This window comes from Lactuca sativa, chromosome 4 (genome assembly GCF_002870075.4).
Source record: "Lactuca sativa cultivar Salinas chromosome 4, Lsat_Salinas_v11, whole genome shotgun sequence".
In the NCBI taxonomy this organism is placed as follows: Eukaryota; Viridiplantae; Streptophyta; class Magnoliopsida; order Asterales; family Asteraceae; genus Lactuca; species Lactuca sativa.
Genome location: NC_056626.2, coordinates 144,041,622 through 144,059,377, shown reverse-complemented (window position 1 = coordinate 144,059,377; position 17,756 = coordinate 144,041,622).

The following is a 17,756-nucleotide window of genomic DNA, read 5'->3' as shown; positions in this document are numbered from 1 at the left end:
GTGGGTCAAGGAAGTGTTAATGAAATACCAAGGAGTGTGTAGGTAGACAAGTATAGAGTGGGTTAGCATTGTGCACGGATTTTTATTTGTTCTTCTCATGTTTCAGATTCAGGATGTAGAATTTGCTAATTGGTGATTTGGATTAGAGTGAGAAGGATGTATGTGACATCGTTACATCAAAGGTTTCAAGGTTCATGATAGAGGATTTGCCTGATACGATTAGAAATATTAGGCACAAGTTGATTTCGGTAGTGGACGAGTGCTTTAGGATTCTAGGGGGCGGAATTTGAGGTCAGTCGGCCATGTGTCCATGAGGTCACCTTGAAAGAGTTTGAAACTTGTAGGGCTCGACAGTACTTGGGAGTGTAGGAGCCTATCATCAGTATGTGTTAGATCACAGATGTTGAGAGTGCCTTTCTCATAATATTTTGTTTGGCAGAGGTGAAGGCCAGGTTTGCAACATGTGTGTTGCGTGGTAGAGCTTCATATTAGTGGAACGAGGTTCTTTAGGGCCTCGAACCTGGTGCGGTCGAGTTTATGACCTGGGAAATTTTTGTTACCAGATTCAAGAGAGAGTCCATGCCGCCATTGAGGTTCATCAGTTGACTTGGAAGTATCCGAAATTAGTTAGAAGGAGTCGAGGGTATGTTTCTTATGTAGTTAACCATGCCATGTTAAGGTTGATTATCCTCTAAAAGCCAATGGGACGGTTTTTGGATCCAACAACCTTATCTTGGCAACTAACAGATGGATGTCATGGGACAGTTAAGGTCCCACAGGTCAGAGTTTGAGTTATCAAGCTTCTCTAGATCAATTAAGTACAACATCTGTTGATTTCGTTTTACCTTTTCATTTAGGCTTCCTGATAGGTTTTATACAAACAATCTTATGTGTGCATGCAACCCTAATTGGATCTATGTTTTCCACTATTAGACATACAAATTTATGAACACAAAAGGAAACCTGGAATGCTCCTATAATTTTCGAAATCTACATAGGATAATAGAATACATACCTTTTGTTGTAATATAGCAATAACAACTAGTTCCTTGAATTTCCTTAGCTCTTGAAAGCAAGTACCACAAAGTGTAGTACCTCTAATGGCTCACAAACACACTAGGTGAAAGGATGAATATGGGAGAGAGGAGAGAAGGGTATCTTGCTCTAGAATTTGTCCCTTTTAGGGTTTCCCAAGGCTTGGACGAATTCTAGTGCCTTAGGGTGCTATTTATACTAGAGGCTAGCTAGGGTTTCAAGGTGGAAGCCCTAATTCCTTAGCTTAGGGCCCAAGCAAATCCATGGAATCCTTTCCTTAAGACCTTGGATAAAAACTCCTAGATCCTTCTAGGATTTTCGGCCAAGCCTTAATAAAGATGATCCAATGGCCCAAAGCCTCAACTATTGAATAATTACAAAACAGCCCCTGTACTTTTAATCAGTTCCTTTAATCCTAAAATTAATTCTAAATTAATTTCTGATTAAATACTAATTAACAATATGATTCCAAATTATTATATTATTCTTATAATATAATAAATAAATCATATTTATTCCCCAATCAACCTCTATCCTCGACTGTCATCCTGTCTAGTAACTCGTGTGAAGGCAACCTAAAAGGACCATGCTCACAATCGGGTCAAGTACATACCAAAATAGTTATGGACTTAGACACTAATCCAATAGTCTCCCACTTGGATAAGTCTAATAACTATTTTGCATAACTTCAGAACCTGATCAGCAATCGTAGCTTTCAAAAGCCGCTGTCAACTCTGATCTTATCAGATACGCATGTCCGTTAGATAAGGTATTATATATTCCTCCATTCTCAAAATATCATATAGACACAAGACATGAATTTTAATCATTCTCTCTGTACTGTTTCCCGACTTCCGATTTATGAAGACTGACAACATACTACAATTGAACACATCAACTGAGTCTCGGCTTGGCCAAGCGCTTAAGGTATCATCATTAAATCATCGAGGGGCCCACAGATATCGCTTTTATCCCACTTTGGGTAAAAATAATGGATAAATTTTGACTCAAATGCTCGCTTGCATTTACTGATCGAATCACACACAATAATAAGTTTTATATCACCAAGTTACTGGTGCTTTTACTTATTATCAATGTGTAACCGACCAACAAATAACAAATTATACGTCTCGGTTTCAAGAATATACAATATTATCGACTCACAATCATTCGCGATAAAATCCATGCAGTGATTCACATGAGTGTGGGTTTAATCCAATAATCTAATCTTATCAAAGTACCATGAAATCTGCAGCAAAATTTTGCTATATCTAAACACTTTAGACAATCTACAGACAGATTCATGACAATCTTCCTTCATACCTACTTCCAACGTATGACCGAATGTGGAGGTTCGAATAACCCAGTTATTCTGGAAGTAAAAACATGCAAACTGAAACACAATAATAATACTTAATCCTTTATGGCCCCAAAACTTTTGAGTGTAAATAAAACACTTTTATTTAAACTCCATATTGATTACTCATTATTCATTTGTTTAATGTTTCGTATAACCAATTTATTTCTTGAATTACAACAATAGCTGTCCCATGCTCCGAGCATGCACACTATGTTTCTTATGGTCCATGCTTTGTGAAGTTGATCAACTGAAAACCTTTCCAATCATTCTCATTTCACAATTCCTAATCCTCATCGTTAATGTAAGAATACAAGGTTCTTGCCACTATTAGAATATGTTAGATTCTAACATTTTATGCAATGATCCTTTCATAAAGTCATAGCACAAAAGTGACCAAGACTTGGCCAATGAAATTACAAGGTTCTCTATCAGAAATTGTTACAAAACAATTTTATAGATCTGATGTCTCTCACTCAAAGTACATTCCTTTGAACATCCTTTTTGCATAAAATTTTTCTAATCTAGTCATAAATTCTCAATTTCCAACTCCCAATATGGAAACATTTCCATATTTTCCATATGACAACTTATTCTAAATAGAATCTTGTCTATTCATAATAATGTCGATATGGTCCATCCAATACTATACTTCTAACTACTCACAAGCAAAAAATACTTGGCGAACCTTAGATCGTCCTTTGATAGTTGTTTAATTATTTTAGTCAAATCCAGTTCTAGTCCTTTTTCCCTCTTAATGCCCTAGGCATTTGGAAAATTTTAGAATGGTCAAATATTATAGCATTTGTAATTGATCCTTTACCCGAAGCATATGGGACACGATGCATAATGTCTTACATAAAGATATGATACTTTATCAATCTTCTGCCATAATATTTTATGTTTCATGTTCTCACAATTCGAACTATGAAGAGGGATGTCGTAATGATAATCGAAATTTAAGAACACACTATGTATCCTTTGACTAGAATATTAAAATTTCTCAATCTAAGCTTTAGATTTTAAAACGAAGTATAATATTCTTTCCCTTAATTATAACAAAACAACTTTTCAACCCTTGCAACTTTGCAATGTATAACTCTTGTTTTCTATAATTAATATCGATAAGTTGCAACATTTACCATAATAATCATGCTCCTACTAATATGATGATTATTTCCTTATCAGCATAACACTTATGCTCCCACTAGCTTCGACATGTATTCAGAAAACAGCTGAACTTCCAAAAAACAATGCTTATTGAATTCCTTAAGTTCATATTTCTAATACTTGATGCTTTGATAAGCCTTTATCTAAGCTTCTTAAACTCATACACCTTTGCCTTAGAAAGCTCACATGTGTATCTCAGACAAATTCATAACTTATGTTACTAAGTCCCAAATGTTCAGACTAATTTCCAAATCTCACAATTCGAACTATGAAAAGGGATGTCGTAATCATAATCGAATTTGAGAATATAATTTTTGCAATTGCTATCCTCTTAAAATATCTCTTAGTGAAAACGTTTCCTCACAATCATTTTCATGAAATAGAGAAAAACCTTATGACACTTAGATTTTATGGTGTATGTGTTCCTATCCATGTGAATCTGCCAAAACCAAGGTTTGCGACAAAATCCAAACTCATATGGACTGAACTTGTTCAATCTTGATTTCTCGCCTTATGGTAGCACAAATGTCCACCATTCTTCCAGGTTGTCAAGAAGCTCACCCTTACCTATCAACGTACTTTCCATTGCTCAGGGTGCCTTGCCTTGATGCAATCAATTGAGAACACATAGAACTCATATGTATAATCAACTCAACTAGAATGGCATAGAAACAAGAGTATGTCAGTCACGATAGGTTATAAACCTCAAGTCGTGAACTAGTGATGATCAACTAGGTTTATTCTTGATTTGTTCTTGAAACTTTTTCAAGACCATTAAGACTCCCACTGACTTGTTGACATAAAACCTTCTTTTTCCAAGAAACATTTCTTGACAAACACATATTCAAGAGTTAGTGTAGCTTTTCATCAAGTTTAACACTTCACACAATTGGTTCTAGTTGGTCTTTGTCTTACCCAAGACATCATAACTTACCAATTTCAAATGTGCAGGAATGAGAAAACCGTTTCCAAACTCCACATTTGATGAGTGTTATAAACCTACTTAAGAGTTGTCACTCAAGTCATAATCTTGGAGTGTGACTCTAAGACTTGATTTTTGGAACGAAGTATGATTGACTTCTTGATATAACCAATTTTTCCAATTCTCGATTCCTCTTCTTAGCCATACAAATGCACTAAGACTCACTTAGAGGATCAATTGAGATATGGTTCTTAATCATTAAGAATTATAATAAAACACAATAAAAGGTACTATCCATTCTTCTTAGAATAGAGAAACTTTTATCTTTCTGTGTGCTTGATTCTTCTTATTCGTTCTGCTATTGATTGAAACTCTTTCAATCAACTCAGAATTATACTTAATCTTATAAGTATAACCATATTTACTAAACTTTAGTAAATCATGGAGAATATCTTTATCACTCTTGTGGTGGACTCGATCAACGCACAACCTAGTGCACTCGATCTTCTAGTCCATCACTTGACACTTTGCCAAAGAATTAGTCGAATTTCCAAATATGAAGTTTCTCATTCATCACGCAACCAAGTTGTATGATTCCAAGTTTCTATCTAACTGGAACTTGGGCGATGAGAAACTCTCCCTATTTGTTAAATTCTCGACATTTCCACAAAAAACATAATTAAGAATCAAATCCATCATTGCTAATAATAGAAACATTCAAACATTAATTTTTCATACACGCCATTGCAAGGATAAATAAATAAGATAAAATCAAAATTTATTTTATTGCGGAAAAATTTGTCCGTACAATGCAATTCAACTGAAAACTATGTTATTACATATTTCTTAGCAATCTTTCCTAACTCTAAAGTAGCAGCTCAAAAATCCGATCCTCGAATCCATGCGATCCAAATCCATTTCTTCATGATCAGATTTAGCATGCTTCTTCCTTAAGCTTTCTTTCTTTTCTTCGAACCTACAAAACATCAAAATGTAATCTTATCACATCATGTATTAAGAATCTAGAGGAGGAGCTTAAAAGAGTTAGATAGTGGATTTTACCTGAAGTAGAGCCATACGTCTTGACTCTCCCATCTCTTAGATCTCTCAGGTAAATAGGGCAGCTTCGTCTCCAATGCCCCTTATATTGGCAATAAAAGCAAATGCACTCCTTTGGCACATTACATGGGACAATCTCATACTTAGTCCTTTCTGACTTCCAATGTTACCAGTGTCCATTGAAGCTTGGGAGTTTGATTCACTAGACAAATTTGGTTTACTAGCACGCCAAATCATTGTTGATTAAGCAGCTATAAGCAAATATGTGAGATCAATTAGGGTCAAGTCATGTTCCATCATATAGTGATCTTTTACGAACTCACTATATGATTCAGGTTGTGACTGAATAACCCAGTCAATAGCCAACTCACGTGAAATCTCGACACCCAATATCCTTAACCTGTCAATGTGCGACTTTATCTCTAAGACGTGTGCACACATAGGTTTCCCCTCTTCGTGTTTACTTGCCAAAAGGGCTTGAGTGAGCTTGAAATTTTCAAGCCTTCGAACTTGTGGGTTAGGGAGAATAATTGGAGGAGATGGAGGAAGTGAAGCATGATCTCTTGTTCCATGGGATTTGGGAAGACCATGATTTTCAGAACTAGACATCTACAAAACGGGAGAAAATTCAAGTTAAGTTGATTGAGTCCTTAATAAAACACCCAAATGAGATATTAAGGCTAGGATCCAACACAATACTCTACAACCTAGAAGAGGGATGCCGTAATCTAGTTGCAGAATATTTGAAGGTAGGTAAATGACGATTTACCAATTTCCACCATGAAAAACGAAAAATGAAGTTTAAGTTTTAAATGAATTGAAGCTCCTAGATCTTTTTTAGATTCATTGAACCTTTTAATGGCATGTTTAATCTCGATTATGCCCTTCATATTTGTGACTGGGATGCCGAGGATCACAAACAAGGTGTGAATAACCATACGAATCATGTGGTGCACCCAATGTTACTATCACCTAATCAATGTGCCGGTTAGCCACACATGCTCCATTGATCTATTATAAACATCGGGCCACCCTTCGCCACCAATGTTAACCCTAAATTAGTGTGTCGGTTAACCACACACGCTCCACTAACGTTCGCCAAGGGTACGAAGTGTAATTCCATGGATTAGCATACAATTTCACATTTTTCCTAAAGTAACTGTGATTTGGGAATTTGTAAAAACATGTAGTTACTTTGTACTTCATTATACTTATAATGGAAGGTTTCGTCCTATCCTACCCGTTCGGCTACTGACCCTCCACTAGTCAAGAGTGCGGTGGGTAGGAGTGGATACCCATTCAATCGCCATTTTATAGGCAATTTCCTTAAACACCCCTTATAGACCAGCTTCGTGAATGAGGCCTACTAACGGTAAAACTGACTATTTACCCATACATATATATATATATATATATATGTATATATATATATATATATATATATATATATATATATATATATATATATAATATTAGACTTTTAATGTTATATATCGTATATGGTGTATTTTATACTTTTAAAATACTAGGTGGTCTAATTTTATAAATTATACTTTTAATTTAATTAAATTTAAACAAAAACTTTATGGAATTATTAACTCTCTTTTAATTATACACTTTCATTAATTAATAAAACCATAAGGGTGTAATTTGAACTTTTCAAAATACTAGGGTTTTAATCATATTTAACTTTTTTGAAAAATTAAAACTTTTTAATTTTAAACTCTTAAATATTAAAATATTGATTTAATAATTATCCAAAATTAAACAATTAATTTTATTAAATCTTGTAGGATTATCTATTAAATTAAACAATTAATTTAATCTAATCCCCTATCCCCTAAGATTTGAAAATTTATGGAATGGGATAATTCATAAGATCTTTAACTATCTATTTAAAGAATCAAGGGTAATTACAAGATATGACATTATCTAAATCCCTAAAATTTGGGAATCCTATCTAGGGGATAAGGAAAATTTCGAAATTCTAGGGTTAGACAACCCGAAAATCGAAATCTTGAGGCCAAAGGAAAGGGTTTAGGAAACCCTACAAAAGTTTTGAAATCTAGGGTTTAGAAACCCAAATTTCGAAAATCAAGCCTCCAGGGTTTATTAGCCATAAACCCTAATTGTCATATTCATACATTTGTATCAAATCTATCTGAAAACAAAAACCTAAGGCTCTGATACCACTGATAGGTTTTATACAAAGAATCCTATGTGTTCATGCAACCCTAATTGGATCTATGTTTTCCAATATTAGCCATACAACTTTATGAACACAAAAGGAAACCTGGAATGCTCCTATAATTTTTGACATCTACATAGGATAACATAATACATACCTTTTGTTGTTATATAGCAATAACAACTAGTTCCTTGAATTTCCTTAGCTCTCGAAAGCAAGTACCACAAGTATAGTACCTCTAAGGGCTCACAAACACACTAGGTGAAAGGATGAATATGGGAGAGAGGAGAGAAGGGTATCTTTCTCTAGAATTCGTCCCTTTTAGGGTTTCCCAAGGCTTGGACGCATTCTAGTGCCTTAGGGTGCTATTTATACTGGAGGCTAGCTAGGGTTTCAAGGTGGAAACCCTAATTCCTTAGCTTAGGGCCCAAGCAAATCCATGGACTCCTTTCCTTAAGCCCTTGGACAAAAGCTCCTAGATCCTTCTAGGATTTTTGGCCAAGCCTTAATAAAGATGATCCAATGGCCCAAAGACTCAACTATTGAATATTTACAAAACAACCCCTGTACTATTAATCAGTTCCTTTAATCCCAAAATTAATTCTAAATTAATTTCTGATTAAATACTAATTAACAATATGATTCCAAATTATTATATTATTCTTATAATATAATAAATAAATCATATTTATGCCCCAATCAACCTCTCTCTTCAACTATCATCTTGTCTATTCACTCGTGTGAAGGCAACCCAAAAAGACCATGCTCACAATCGGGTTAAGTACATACCAAAATAGTTATGGACTTAGACACTAATCCAACACTTCCGTGTGTTATTATAAACCTTGTTGACCTAATCAATGGTGCTTATTTTTATCGACTTTGTACCTATATTTGAATGATTATTTATGGTTTGATTTCTTATTGTTGTGGGGTTGTAATTGTTGCCATTATGAGCATTGTTTGGTCATTTTGGATTTCCTTTAGTTCCTTGAATTTTGGGTTTGTTTGTTAAGAACAAAGTGGTATTGTTATATGGATTTGTTTGGAGATTAGAGCAGTTTCAAAGTCATTAGAGTATAGTTAATTCCAAGTAGGGAGAGTCATTTATTTAGTACGTAAGATTGGAAAGTGAAGGTTATCTCGAAGTCTCATATTCAGGAATAAAGGACAGTACGTTTGGATTGTGTGACAACCGTCAATTTCCGGTCAAGTCAAAGTCAACTAAAGTCAACAAGTCAAACCGGTCAACTCAATTAACCCGTGGGTACTAGGGCTTACGTTAGGTAATTACTATACAACTCGCTATGCTAATGAGAAATCATCAATGGAAAAGTTCATATATCTAGATTTCATGAATCTAAAACTCCGTTAAGTAATGAACCAAACCGATAAAACAATGTTGCATACTCATCGGGAGTGTGTAAGATCCTTAAACATGGCTTAACGGGGTTTACGAACCTTGCGTTGCGAAGCCGGACACCTACAAATGTCACACACGAAACCTCTCTCAATCTTTTTCACTCTATCTCTCTCTATCTAGAATCTCTCCTAAATCTCTCGACATATGTGAAATCTCTCCCAAATCTCTCTATGTATGTGAAATCTCTCCCAAATCTCTCTAAGTATGAGAAATCTCTCCAAGTATGTGAAATCTCTCTAAGTATGAGAAATCTCTCCAAGAATATGGAATCTCTCCCAAATCTCTCCAAGTATGTAGAATCTCTCCCAAATATCTCTCTGAATGAGAAATCTCTCCAAGAATGTGGAATATGTCCCAAATCTCTCTTAGTATGAGAAATCTCTCCAATAATGTTGAATCTCTCCGAAATCTCTCCAAGTATGTGGAATCTCTCCCAAATATCTCTCTGAATGAGAAATCTCTCCAAGAATGTGGAATCTGTCCCAAATCTCTCTTAGTATGAGAAATCTCTCCATGTATGTGAAATCTCTCCCAAATCTCTCCAAGTATGTGAAATCTCTCCCAAATCTCTCTCAAAAGTTCATTTAACTTTTTATAGTCTTTCGGGCCATCCCGACCCTTAACCAGGTCAAAAACCGCTTAAAACGGGGTAAAAACGGATAAAATAGACTTAAGGACCCGAAACCCCTCTTAAGGAGTCGCACCCTCTTAAGGAACCGAACCCTCTTAGGAACTGAACTTGTCAGAAGCGAAGGTGTTAGAAGCTAAGGTGTCAGAAGCGAACTTGTCAGAGGCGAACTTGTCAGAAGCAAACTACCGTATCTCGGACCGAACCCTCTCAAGAACCGAAGGTCCCTTCGGACCGAACCTCGCATAGGCCGAACCCTACCTTCGCCTTCGCTTCCTACCCCTTTCGCTCCATTTCGCCTTCGGCCCAGCAGCAGAAGGGACCGAACCTCGGCCTAGGACCGAGAGGTCTCGTAGAAAACGTTTTTCCACTCGGTTTTCGACTAGTTTTGTGTTCTAAGCCCGATTTTAATTATTTTAGCATGGGATTTTCACCCGAAACTTTATTTTAACATATATGTCCCCATATTTATTAATTAATCACGCTTTTGGGGATAAATCTAATCCAAGAAGAGTGGGTGAAGTACAAGAGGTGGAGTGTTGACTTTTCTTTAGTTTATGACACAAGCAACCACCCACACCCACTCCATGACCAGCCATACTCTTTCTACCATACCTAGGTCATGTCAAAGTACTTTATCATTATTTCCAGCCATTTTCCACGTTCTTAGAGATGGAACATCCATCCTCTCTCCTCACACTTCATTCATTCACTCATTTTCCACCAAAAGATCAAACACTTTTCTCTCAACTCTTCTCTCTCAACTTCGAGATTTCCAAAGCATTTTCCAAGGCTTTCCTTCTCCATTTGGTATGTATCTTCATCATTCCCATGATTTTTTCACATCCTCCTACTCAAATCATTAATTTCTTACACAAACTCCATCATCTTTGTGTTAGATCTTCGAACCTTTAAGACATCTTCTTAGTGTTCTTGAGTAGAACACTACCTTTCTCCATCACCCATCTACTGAAATCATATAAGGTGAGTTCATACCCCTAAATTTCCATGTTTTCTTAAGTTTTTAGGGGCGGGGGCGAGGGGGGGGGGGGGGAATACAAGTTAAAACACCAAGAACATAACTAAACTTTTCTAACAGCTTTCATCAGAAAAGTTGGACTCCATTCACAGACTGTTTTGGACAACTTAATCATTTTAGTTTTCAAAACTGTTTTAGGTGCAAGTAGTTCCAGTTCTTAGCTTTAAAATGACTACTTGCACATCTCCACACGATTTTTCTACGATTTATGATGATTTTTACAAAACAACCTATCATTTCAAGAACAAATTCGGACCAGTCTTTGAATATGGACATTTTAACCCAAGTTAAAGACTTCCAAAATTCATAATAAAAATTATTGATAAACTAGACACATTTGGTGAACCCTCAAAATTTTCGGATTCAATTTTCAATCTCGTATGTTTTTCTATAATTTCTCTAAAACAATATAGAAATGTCAAAAATCTAGATAACAACTTATAACTTTCAACACACTTTGTAACATGTTGAGCAAAGTGTTAATATTTAATGACTTCGTATTTTTATATGTGTTTCTTGTTGTAGGATAATTGTATAACATAAAATACTCACTGAATTTTAAGAATCCTCCATCATTACCAATAGTACAAAACAGGGCATGATAAACATAGTTATATATTGCTATACATTCGACGTACATAGAAAATGGGTCTTATACACCACAAACAAAAATACTAAACTATAATAGATATAGTTAGGTTGCATATACATTACCAACATTATGATAGACTATAATAGGTATACTTTATGTTAATTTACATTACAAATTCATTACAAAAGGCTTCATACCGAAAAGGGGTACAAATACAAAGTACCGGTTTCATACAAAAAGGGGTAGATTACAAAGTAACGGATATTCTTATAAACAGGGTACGAAAACAAAGTACCGGTTTCATACAAAAAGGGGTACATTACAAACTACAGGATATTCCTATAAACGGGTTACGAATACAAAGTAACGGGTTTATACGAAAAGGGGTACATTACAAAGTACCGGATATTCTTATAAACGGGGTACAAATACAAAGTATCGGGTTTATACAAAAAGGGGTACATTACAAAGTACCGGATATTCTTACAAATTGGTTACGAATACAAAGTACCGGGTTTATACAAAAAGGGGTACATTACAAAGTGCCGGTTAATCTCAGTATAGTTATAGTGACTCACATAGGGAGTTAACAAAACTTAAAGTATACGGGATTTTTATAAATCAAAAGGGTATTTATGTTGATTTAAAACTACCTTTAATATCAATAAATGTATAATTTACGTGTACACTTTCGTTCTCGGTACTTGAGATCACATAACACAAAACTCACACGCACATCCAGTCTTGGGTTTTAAGACTACATATCGTTTTATAAGGAAAATATTGGATTTTCTTGGTAACATACAACTCATTACAAAGACCGGTTTTCAAACTCTTACTTTCAAAAGCTTATGAACTCACCAACTTAATTGTTGACACTTTTTCAAAACTACTTGTATTCTCAGGAATTCAATGAAACAGGAAATCAACAGCGTTTTGAGGATGGGACGATAAATTGTCAAACAGTTCATTTTGTCATCATAATGTAATTGATTTGAATCGTGTAAACATATACTTTGGTGTAACTTTTTCAATTATATTTATGATGGTTGTATTTACTTTGAGCACTATTATACTTGTTGTTGTGATACTATACATGAAGTCCTCCACCCCCGGATGTTTCCGCCATCCTTGGTTTGGGGGTGTGACAGATTGGTATCAGAGCATTGTTTATAGTGAGCTAAGTATATCGAACCACATAAGATATATAAACTATAAATGCATGGGGACTAAGGTCTCTGATTTAACATTTTCAAATGTCTATACTTTTAGAAATAAATAGTTTCTTGTTAAAAGTATACATGCATGCATACATACTAAGGTCAGCATCATTCTAGAACAAAACAAAAGTAATGATTGTTGAATGGCACAAGTAGGCTTGGGGATGTGTGGTCAGTCCTGGGAATGGCATAGCCTGATCAACTATGTTGGTTCGAGGAGTGATTAGCGTATGCCCAAGAATGGTTGTGATGTGGCAACAAGTCTAAAAACTTACCAACACTACCACAATGAAATACCATAGGGGTATTTGGTGTTACTATAAGTACTTATCCGAGAACTAAATAGATTTTTATCAACAGGTCAATAATTACTTAGTGGATACATTAAAATTATATGTACCCAGGACGTCATAGACTTAGAATCTGTGGGTCTTTGCTTTACTTCCTGTTCCTCGTTGGGTTGTGGACTTAGAGTTAGGGTCGCTTATTCGAAGGTCTATCCTGTCCCAACTACATATAACTAGTATACACTAAACAAGTATTGAAGTACCTGATAAAGATCATCTTATAATTATCTAATTAGTACGTCTACTTAGTTAATTCTTATATTCCCTTTTCTCACGTGGATATCATGGATGGATTTCCATCCCCATGACGACCCGTACTACCCTAACCACGACAATACTGGATGGCTCAGAGAGGAGCCAGAGAATGATCACCCAATCCCTGTGGATGGTCACCAAGCTGAAGGCCTTGCAAATGGTTTTGACTCCGAACCTGAAGTGGAAAACCTACCCCCGATGGCTCTTGTTCCGAATCCTAACCCTCGTCCGACTTTTCAAGGCCCGAAGCCTCCTTGGGTAGCGTGCTTGGAAACCTGGAGCGAAGAGCAAGACCAACCTATGTCATTTAATGGAGACCGAAGCTTCTACAACATAAGCGAAGGAAGCTCAGCAGACAAAATTCTTCTAATTCTGGTCCGTAGAGTTTCCCAAAACGAGATTCAGGGCATAATAGCTCTCCATCATATCACAGAGGTTGATGAAAATGCAAGAATGCATACAATCGACACCAATCTCCTTGAGCACACTCGTGAAAGATCGGAGAGAGACCATGAAACCCTGCTGCAAGCACTAGTTGAAACACGATCCGAAGTCATAGAACTCCGAGTACGCCAAAGGGTGTACGAAAGGCACATGCTTGATATGGAGCGGCAACTGGCTGAACTGAGGCTACACCAGAGGGATGACCACCGCTAGTAGTAGATGCTTTACTTTCTTTCCCTGCTAAACAGGAATCGTTTTCCTATCTATGTCCTATGTGGTATTTTCTATGAAAGTATCTTGTACTGTAGGTACTTTTAGTTAGGCCTTTAGGCGACCAAAACTGTCCTACTCCGGATGTGATGTAAGACCCTCTACAAGGTCAATTTTTCCTAGCCTGTTACATCGTAAACATCAATGACATTGTCAGTCGGCTAAATTCTATGTCACTCCTTGTTCAAATACTTCCATCATACTATCATAGGAGTCTATCTGAAACCCACTCTAGTCAAGTTGTTGGACTAGGGTAATTTAGCTCCGGGATCATTCCCAATTCTCTTTCAAAGGTTGGATCATGTTATTCAACAATCAATGGAACCCAGTTTGAACGACAAACGTCACGATACCATTCTACGAACTCACTTCAACTCTGTAATAGGACTGCATCATAGGGATGTAGGTCAAAACTTCGAGAACATACTTCTACTCTATAGGTGAACGGTCGAAATACATCTAGGTTCAATGATGGCTTTGACTAGGCATTCTAGTTCATTAAGAGGGATTAGTAAGAATGTTACTATTATGATTTCCTCACTTATACATTCCACAGTTATATATAACGAAGACCTAGTAGACAATAGAAAGTGAGATTTCTAACTTAGTTTCTTTTCCTCGTTGGGATGTGAAACTAAAGTAGAATCACACATTTTACTATCCGCCCAGTCTTGGTTATATCATAATGTGTATAAGCTAAGTTTACATGTATAATAACTCATCTCTTATTCAGAATCAAAATAATATAGAGTCAACCTTAGTCACTTACGAACTCCTGGTCTTTCGTGTTGCAGAATCATGTCATCATCAGAAATAGTCTGCCGATCAACAAGGCCCCTATCCTTCATATCGACGCCGCTACATTCCAAGCCGCAGTAACAGCTGCCGTGACAGCTGTCCTTGCAAACCTCAATAATGGCAACGCAATCACAACTAGCGAAGGAATTTGAAAATTCCAATCGGTGTATCGATCCAGGAAGCCAACAAAGGGCAACAGTCACGGACTTACATAGTTGTAAAATCGAGAGGAGGAAACGAAATCGCCGAGCTCGAAAGGAGCGCCAACGATCCCAAAGACTTGTCGTGCAACAACAACGAGTGGCAACTCCTGCCCCTTCATGTCACACCCCAAAACCATGAACGGTGGAAACGTTCTGGGGTGGAGGACGTCATGTACAGTATCACAACAATGAAAAGTAGTAAACAAACAACAACATCATACATTGCATTAATAATATAATTTTAATACAAGTGTGTTCTGTCAAATTTTAATGGACACTAATGTATAAAAAAAATGAAAGATGAGTCTTGAACGAGCTCCATCTTCTCTAAACCTTGCATCTGTACCTGTCTACTGTTGACCTGAGGATACAAGTTATTTTGAAAACGAGTATCAGCTTTAAAGTTGGTGAGATCATAAGTATTTTAGTGTCTTAATTTGTATGTAAGTGTTTGTACCAATGAATTGTAAGTATTTGTATGTATGTGAATTGTAAGTATTTTTATGTATATGAACTGTAAGTATGAAAACGTTTTGAACAATCCTAGAAAGCCCTATGCTTCCTACTGAGAGTAGCCTTCTACCAAGGCATCTAGTATCTGTGTGTGTGTGTGTCTTGTAAGAGTGTGTACTTTCCCAAATTTAACTATAATTAACCAAAAATATAGTTTCTACATTGCCGTGCATCATGTGAATGTTCATGAAGTGAATGTAATGGGAAAATGAAATAGTACTATGGTATAGTATCAAATAACTACAACCGTACTAACTAACTTAAGTCTATTGTAATCTTGTAAGTACTGTAGTATTTGTAATAAATGACTACTTCTGTACTAGCATTGCCTTATTTGAGGGATAAGGCATAATTGTTGGAATAGTGTCTAAGGCTGCAACTATATTAGGCAAGTATTTGACCCGGTTGTGCATGGTCCTTTTGGGTTGCCTTCACCATAGCAACTTGATAGGATGTTTTTTAAGAGAGAGTAAATATTATTAATATATTATGAGGATAATATAAAGAATAATATATTGTTATTTGATTAATATAAGTCATAGAATTAATTGGAATTAATTTGGTGACTTAAAGAGATTAATTAAATAAGAGGGTATAAACTGTCAATTGTTTGATAGTTAAACTTTAGACTATAAATCCATATAGATATATAATGGATGGATTCTAGAAGCTAGGATAGCTTCAAAATCGTCCAAGGTGATATCTATGGAAATGATTTGGATAGCCTTAAGAGAAGATTATCCAATTAGGGTTTAGGTTGTAACCCTTAAGGAGTCTACAAGTATAAATAGACCCCATGGCTAAGGGAAACCGGCACTTCATCTAAAGCATAGAAACCCTGGCCAATTTCCTCCCCTCTCCTCTTTCCTAAATCATCCTCCTTGCTATTTGGTGTTTGTAAGCCATTAGAGGAGTGACAATTGTGACTCTAGAAGCTCCAAGACAACAAGATCAACAAGGAATTCAAAGGTATGGTTCTAGATATGTTTCAATGTTGTTATTATTCCTAATTAGTCATTAGAAGTCTTGGATTCAAAGCATGTTTAATTAGAAAGCCTAGATCCAAGCATTAGGGTTTTGCATGCGCACATAGGAAAGTTCTTATGGCTAAAACCCATCAGTGGTATCAGAGCCTAGCTTGGTTTTCATTAAATTGTTGCTTAATTGTATGAATCATAACTGCAAAATTCAATTTTTGTGTTTCTGAGTCATGGACTCGGCGAGTTCCAAAGTGGACTCGGCGAGTTGGCCTGACTCGACGAGTCCCTTTGTGCACTCGGCGAGTCCAAGCGTCAGGAATGGCCAGATTCGGGATTTCTTCATAATTATCTTATGGAAACTTACCTTAATCATATTAGATCAACCCTAATCCGATTTTTTGATATATATGACTATAATCTTGATCTAATTAAAGATATTTATCAACTAATAAAATATTTAATTTCCTTATATGATAATTAATTAACTATTTTGATTATTTTGGTAATTATCTTAAAAGAAATCTTGAATAAATCAAATATAGATAATTAGGAAATTAATTGTTGATTGAAATTATTTATTGTTTGATCCTCCATGTTTTAAATGTTTAAAACTTGTCCTCAAGTTTTGAAATTTATATTTTGTGATTAAAAGTTTTAATTTAGACAACTTAAATTTCAAACCCTAGATTTTAAAAGATTTAAAATACAACCCTATACTAATATGATATTACTAGAATAATATATATATGTATAACTAAATGCTAGTCTTACCGTTAGTAGGCCTCATTCACGAAGCCGATCTATAAGGTGGGTATAAGGTTGCGGCCTATAAAATGGCGCTTAATGGGTGTACACTCACACCCACCGCTTGCTTGATTGGTGGAGGGTCGTTAGCCGAACGGGTAGGATAGGGCAACCTCATCCTCTCATTAAAAGTATAATAAGTAATACAAAGTAACTACACATTTTTTTTTTAAATTTCCCAATCTTAGTTACTTTAGGAAAAGTGAATTGATGCAATCCCATGAAATTACACTTTGCACCCTTGCTAAGAACTTAGTGGAGCGTGTGTGGTTTACCGGCACACCAATTGGTTCTAAGCAAAGGTGGCAAAGGGTGATTCATTGTTTATCATAGTTTGATGGAGCGTGTGTGGTTTACCGGCACATCGAATAGGTGATCGTTACAATGAAGGCTCCATGTGAATTTGCATGGTAATTCACACCCGCTTTGTGATCCTCGGTATCCCAGTCACAAACAAGAGGGGCATATCGAGATTTAAACATGCCAGTGAATAGTTTCAATGAATCTCA